This window comes from Hetaerina americana, unplaced genomic scaffold, assembly GCF_022747635.1.
Source record: "Hetaerina americana unplaced genomic scaffold, ioHetAmer1.1.p SCAF_176, whole genome shotgun sequence".
Taxonomy (NCBI): Eukaryota; Metazoa; Arthropoda; class Insecta; order Odonata; family Calopterygidae; genus Hetaerina; species Hetaerina americana.
Window position 1 is genome coordinate 138,516 of NW_027286737.1, and position 6,742 is coordinate 145,257.

Sequence of the window (6,742 nt, forward strand, 5' to 3'; positions counted from 1 at the left end):
ATATATCTATTAAGTAAGATTATATTCATGGTTTTTAACGACGAATTTTTAAAATCAGAGCAAACATATAGTACGCAGGATCAGTTACATCATGCTCTGCGCGGTGAATGGGACCCAGCGTCCCGCCACGAGGGGGTTTCCTACCCTTAGATCGGTCGTGATGACGGGATAATATTCTTCCGAAGACGACCTACAAAAAAATGAGAACATATTTAGCAACTAGAGCTACCACCAAGATAGAGAATGCTTATTTCCATGTTTCACGTATTTGAAGCATTGCAAACTACCGGTATGTCATTCGAGGGCAAACATTCTTTATGTACCCAGGGCATATTAAAAATGCAAAGGTTATGCTATGCCATCGGCCACCCGAGTTTTCCCAGGAGTGTCTGATACTCTTCATGAGATTAGGGAGGCTTAATAAAACTTCATAAGATTAGACTCTCAAACGAATAGGTTTAATAGATTATGTGGTTCCTGATGATAGGTTTAAAATGGTGTTTTTATCTGAACACAGTTATGGACAGCATAACAACAGCTGCTACTCTCATCAATTAGGGGTTAAATGGAATCATCATTATATTTAAAACGTATGTAGGTATGTATGTTTGTGTGTATGTACGTGCGAACATGTTATGATGAATGAATATGCACGATTGCATTTGTTTCTATGTTTTTGTATGTAATCGTATATTTGAAGTAGTGGAGGTTATATTTAAGAGCAAACATATCACTCTACTTACATGTATTGACTAGAAATGGTGGTGGCAAAATGCGTATCGCTCTTGAGTCCGATAAATTGTTACTGCTTCCTTTGCATTTTGACATTGACAATAGTGTGCCTCATGCATTAGTGTGTGACTTTGTCAGTTCGTGTCCTGTCATTGCCTCTTGTGGACACCCCCTGCCTTTCCCAGGGACCTGTAGGACATTACATGGATGTAGATTTCCAATGTCTGCATAATTTCACTAATGAGCCGATATTTACGGAATCGCCACCCGATGCATTGTACTGGGATTCCATGGTTGGCACGCACTATTTCTAGGATAGATTTACTTCGCCCTCCAACGGAGGAGTAGCCTTCGGTACATTAAATGGCAACACGAAGAAAGTGTTCACGTTTTTACAATCGTCGGCGCACCTGTGATACCCTTCAGAGTGTATTTATAGGGCCTTCACATAAGCCACTCAGCTGCAAAACCCACATTTGAGGGTTTTATTCTTATTTATGGGTGCCCCCCGCCTATATCTCTGTACCCCCCGCCACACGCCCTCGCAGCGGCCTGCTGGGGACAATAAACATACAGCTAGCTAACATCCGCGGTAAACCAGAAATGTCGCTCGGCACCAGAGGAGCCTAAGAACAAAGAGCGTATTAGTCAATGGAATGTGAACCCGTGACATCGAGAGAGTATGCTAAGGTGTACTATCTAAGGCTACGGATGGTTCGGATGAAAAATATATTTAAACGGATGCATGTCTCTTCGTAATTCGGTAAATATTGAAATTGTAGTCCTAAGAGGAAAATGCTCAATAGTTGTTCAAAGAGTCGCGTAAATCTAAGTTCACTAATATTCGGTCGGCCGCCATCTTGAACCATTTTTTGAAGATAATGGGATCTATTAACTATGACAGGTTAAAATTATATTAATCTGCGAAAGGGGAAAATATAATTAAAGTTAATAATTTATTAAGTAAATGATAATGAACGAACTGTATTAATATATTAATTTGTACATGTTAATTAAAATTTTACTTAATAAGTGAAACTTATTACGCATTGATGACGCCATGAGCGAATTTCCGGTCTTTCAGTCGTCTTGTTGGGCAGTTGGCGCCTGAATCTGGGTGTAGTCCTTGCAGGTTGCTTATGAAATTGAGTGTTTTGTTGTGGCTCTAACTTAATGTAAAATATTTGTCTTAAGATTTTAGTGCACCTGACAGAATTGGTAGAACCTTTCTGGAAGGAGCAGGACCTGGGCTGAAAGACGCATTTCTCGTAACGAGGTGTGAGGCTATGGAAAGGTTTCCCGGTAAAATCATGCTGTGACTGTAAAAGGAAGATGTTTGACTTGAGAGGATTAGTGAGAAGAATTGCACATTCTTTCGCCCAAGAATCACTCCCACTTTCCCCCTCTACGTGCACGGTCGAGGGGGAGAGCGGGGGCGATGCTTTGGGTGCACTCATGATGGTGATTTTGTTTATATTAAGTGCTTTAATTCACTAATTGGCATCTTTCTCTTAGTAGTAGTAGTAAGTTGAGGGAGGCGGGCGGAAGCTGAGAAACCCGGTGTCGGCACTGGTCTACTCTCATTGACGAAAGGCCCCAAGGGGATCACAGCTTAACGTCCTGTAGAAAGCACTTCAAGTAGGATCGGGATGCCACTGAAAAATATCTGTCGCCCCCGTCATTAGAACCTGGGGCCTCTGGGTGGATCTTTCTCTTACTTTCATTGATGTTTGGGTAGCCATGGTTAGTAGGGGGAAAATGTTTGTCCTGGCGCAGGTTTGACCTTGACATTCCAACCCGGAACTATCGGTCGCAGAGAAAAACAAATGACGTCACGTGAAAGAGGGGGGCATTTGTCCTTCAAAGGCAATATAATTGCATCACGTCAACCCAACCCACGCAGGAAAAATCATCCTGGCGCAAGTTTCACCTTGAAACTCAAACCCGGATACATCAACAACTATCGGTCGTAGAGAAAAACAAATAACGTCACGTGAAAGAGGGGGGAGGGAGCATTTTTCCTTCATATGCAATCTAGTTGTATAACGTTAACCCAACCCATGCAGGAAAAATCATGACCCAAGGCCATCGCCTCTTATATCTCCAGAACTATCGATTGAAGAGTACAACAAAAGGTGCCAAGTGAAAAGGGAGGCAATTATACTTCAGATAAATGCCTTAAAGTGTCCCCTTTAAATTGAACAATATATAGATTTCATCAATTATCTCGTTAATTTCCTATCAAATACCCTAGTGCTGTAAAATAGAATTGGCAGATAAAAACATAGGACACAGGCCATCACCTCTGTCCTATCGATAACCATCCCAGCATCCGGTATAGGACCCGCCTTCTAGAAAATCCAAGATGGCGTGTTTCAGGAACGGCTTCTCGTATCTACTACCCTAGTGCTGCCATATCCCATTGGCAGTTACCAAGATCTTAACAAGTGAGGTTGCAACGTGACTCCTCCCACTTATGTATATAACTAACCTCTTCCGAAAAGAAGCTCATTCTCCGTCAACATGAGCGTGAAAATTGACTTTTTATGTGCTCGCTTGGGTGACGCATATCTGCGCATGGAGCGAATAGAAGATGAGGATGCGTACTCAATATGCATCCCGAGAGAAAGAATTGAAAATACCGATTTTATGCTATCAGTTTCTTTCCTAACTACGTACTACTGTGTGTTCCGACACCAGAACCGTGAGTTTGATGTCGTCGGGCAAAAAGTGAAATTTTCCGGCTTTCAAGATGGAAGTGGGAGAGTCGTGAGATTCAACATCACCCAGGCATCTGACATCTCCGATCCTGAGAAGCGTCTAAAGGCCGAGGAGCAGCTTCCCTTCATTTGGCTGGACGTGTACGAAGCACATCGCCCGCAATCGAGAGTAAATGGAGGATATGTTCTAGAGCGTCGAGGAAGAACTGAGTTTGACGGTGGATCGCAATTTGTTAGCAAAGGAGATCGCGTGGAAGTTGACGGAGTGAAGCCAGTTTGCTACACGGACCATAAAGAATCGAAAGTGCGATACTGTACCACGGACCATATCCGAGGCACCCGTCTGAGAGTGATCAAATTTGTACTCAAATTTGAAGATGAAATGTTTGTATATTAAAGTAAATAAAAGTTTATTATTGAACATTGTTTTTTATTACTCATTTTATGGAATATAAGGTTAGAAATAAAACACGGATACGGGTTTTACATAATTTATTAAAGCATACATACATTTTTTTACTGGTTTTCATTACAACAATAATAATTTTTACATTTTTTATTCACAAATTTTATTTTGAATACACCATTCAGCCAACTTGAAACAGTTTTTTCTTGCACATTGTGTGGTATTCTGGTGTGCAGGTAATAAGCATCCCTCATGTGTAGTTAATTTCTTGAGCGAGGGACAGCCGTACAGTTCGAGATTAGCAACACAAATTCCCTCGGGAAGAAGACCGTTTAAGAAAGATGCCTTTTGTACACCCTTGGTATATAAATATTTATATGGCCTCGTATAATTGGATAATACACTCTCCAAATCAGAATAATCCACGTCTCCAGAATATTCCGTCAAGCCGTGATAATTGTTACGCAGCCAAGTCGCCTCTTTAGTATAAAGAATTCTCGCCGGCGATTTAAATAGCCACGTATTACAACATTTGTTCTGGACAGCGATGATTGCCAATTCCTTGACAATAAATTTTCCATCGCTGGTCATAAATCCTTGAAATTCGATAATGGCACTCATCGCGATGTATGTCCAACTTACAAGGTTTTTACACCCAATGCCAGGGGTTGAACTTACATCAAGACCTTTTAACTTACAGAACTTTCATTCGTGCCAGAGGTTAAAAAGTCTTACATTCACACACAGGAAGCCAAATACTTTTAGTCATCAGCCGAATCATACGCAATGAGTACCTTCTCCAATTCAAGCCTCTGTATATCACAATTTGCAATATTATTTGCTAATTTATTCGCGAGAAACTGTTTTATTTTTTGACGACTATCCAAAAGCCTCTGGAGAAATAGATTTATCAGTTTGAAGAGTTGTATTAGAGCCCCCCACTCATCACCATTCAAGTTGACGGTGTTTTTCGTTAAATTGCTTTTCAAAACCAAATGTCTCTTCCCAAAGTAATTTGCATATGCCAAGCAGGGTGACGTTAACACACCTTTTTCTCCCCTATAAAAGTACACGTTTACAGTCTCTATCGAATTTGAGATGCTTTCCCATTCACTTTGTGAAAATGTTACACTTTTTTTACCGTTAAATTGAACCACTGATTCAAAGTCACTTCCGTAACCAATGCACACGCTCTTTGTCTTTGTCTCATTCAAATAATACACAGTTTGAAGAAGTAAATTGTTCAAAAGTCGAGGCGGAGAGCAAGTCGAATGTCCAGCAGGTCTCTTTCTCTTCACCGGTGGTGACTGGAGAACCGCATCCACTGACGGCTGCATCACGACTGAAGTCTAGCGTGTATTAAAATTGCTTAAGAGATCGGCGATGGAAGAGGGGATGGGGAACAGTCATCTGGGCAGGGCTCAACCTCAGCCTTGAGGCGGTTGTATTGCAACCACTGCGCCAGAGAGTGCGCGTTTCTGAGGGCACAAACGCTACTGCGCAATTTATGACAGGGATTCAGGCAGGAAAATGAGGGGAAGGTACATTTCTCGGGATGGGGGCAGGCCAGCTCCTTTTCCATGCAAATGAACGTGCGCCCCGTGAGATCAGAGAGAAATTCGCACTCTGCCTCGCTAAATGCGTAAAGCCCCGTGACCCCCTCTATGATGGCTTCCAAAGCTGGGGCCAACTCGATGTGTGAGATGAAGCCGTGCTCAAACGAGGTCTCCTCGTTGCAATGCAGTGGATCTTGAAATCGAAGCTTCTTTCCTCCAGCTGTGAGCTTTCCATGACGACGAAAGCTGCCCCAGAAGAGACGATTGCTATCCAAATCGACGGCTGCCATCTCCGTAACTCCCCCCTTTGAAAAGCACACGGCCACGATGATCTGCATCCTTTGGCTTTCTCTTCCGCAATGGATGTTTTCCTCACCAATTCGTCCTATTTATTCTGGAACAGCACCGTTGAGCTCTAGGGTGACATCTGACGCGTCGTAGTTGGTTGAAGGTTAGACGGAACAGCTTCAAGGCTCGGCAGTCGTTGAGATGGGGGATGGTTTGGTGGAATTGGTTGAGGAATTTGTGTAGTTTTTGTCCTAAAGATTTACTCGCGGTATAGAGACAGCAGTATTCACCGCAAATATCCGAATGAAAGCTTTGAATTTGTACGCGATTTTGAGTGACTGTGAATGGTTTTAAAAATTGGCGTACGTTCGCTACGAAGGGAGGCAGACCATAAGAATCAAAATACTCGGCTGAATGATTGTCCAAGTATATCCCCACCCAGTGAGAACCCGGTAAATTAGAAGGATCTAAATTAACTATGTAAACTCCATTTTGAGGTGATTTTGGTAACCTATCAGATGCATAGACTCCGCGGAATATTTTTAATTGTCTTAATAACGTATCTATCTGCACGCTATCCATGACTAAAAGTTTGCGATAATGTTCCTGTCTTTATCTATTTCCAATGTAGCGTCATACTCTGCAAAAAGCAGACACGTGACTGTTTTTGTCAACTCTCGCTCGAATTTAGCCTCTATTCTCACCACACCTCTGTCTCCTAAACTTATATAATCCTCATTCCCAGAATTGTCGGGGGTTAGATCAAAGACTAGCATGAAATAACCGTGTCCGAACATGTCGTACGTGATTTGATTACCTCTGTCAGCGTGCTTTATTCCAGTACCCGAAAATAATGTATCGTACGCACGTGCCCAATATTTTTTCCCGTAGAAATTACACTCCAAACCTTCCGAAGGAATCTGAACACCGTTTACAAACATTGAAAAATTCTCCAATGAATAATGAGATAAGGCGAACGGATTCCTCATCACACTGCCCGCATATGATTCATTATCTACCATTGCAAAAACGATTGTGTT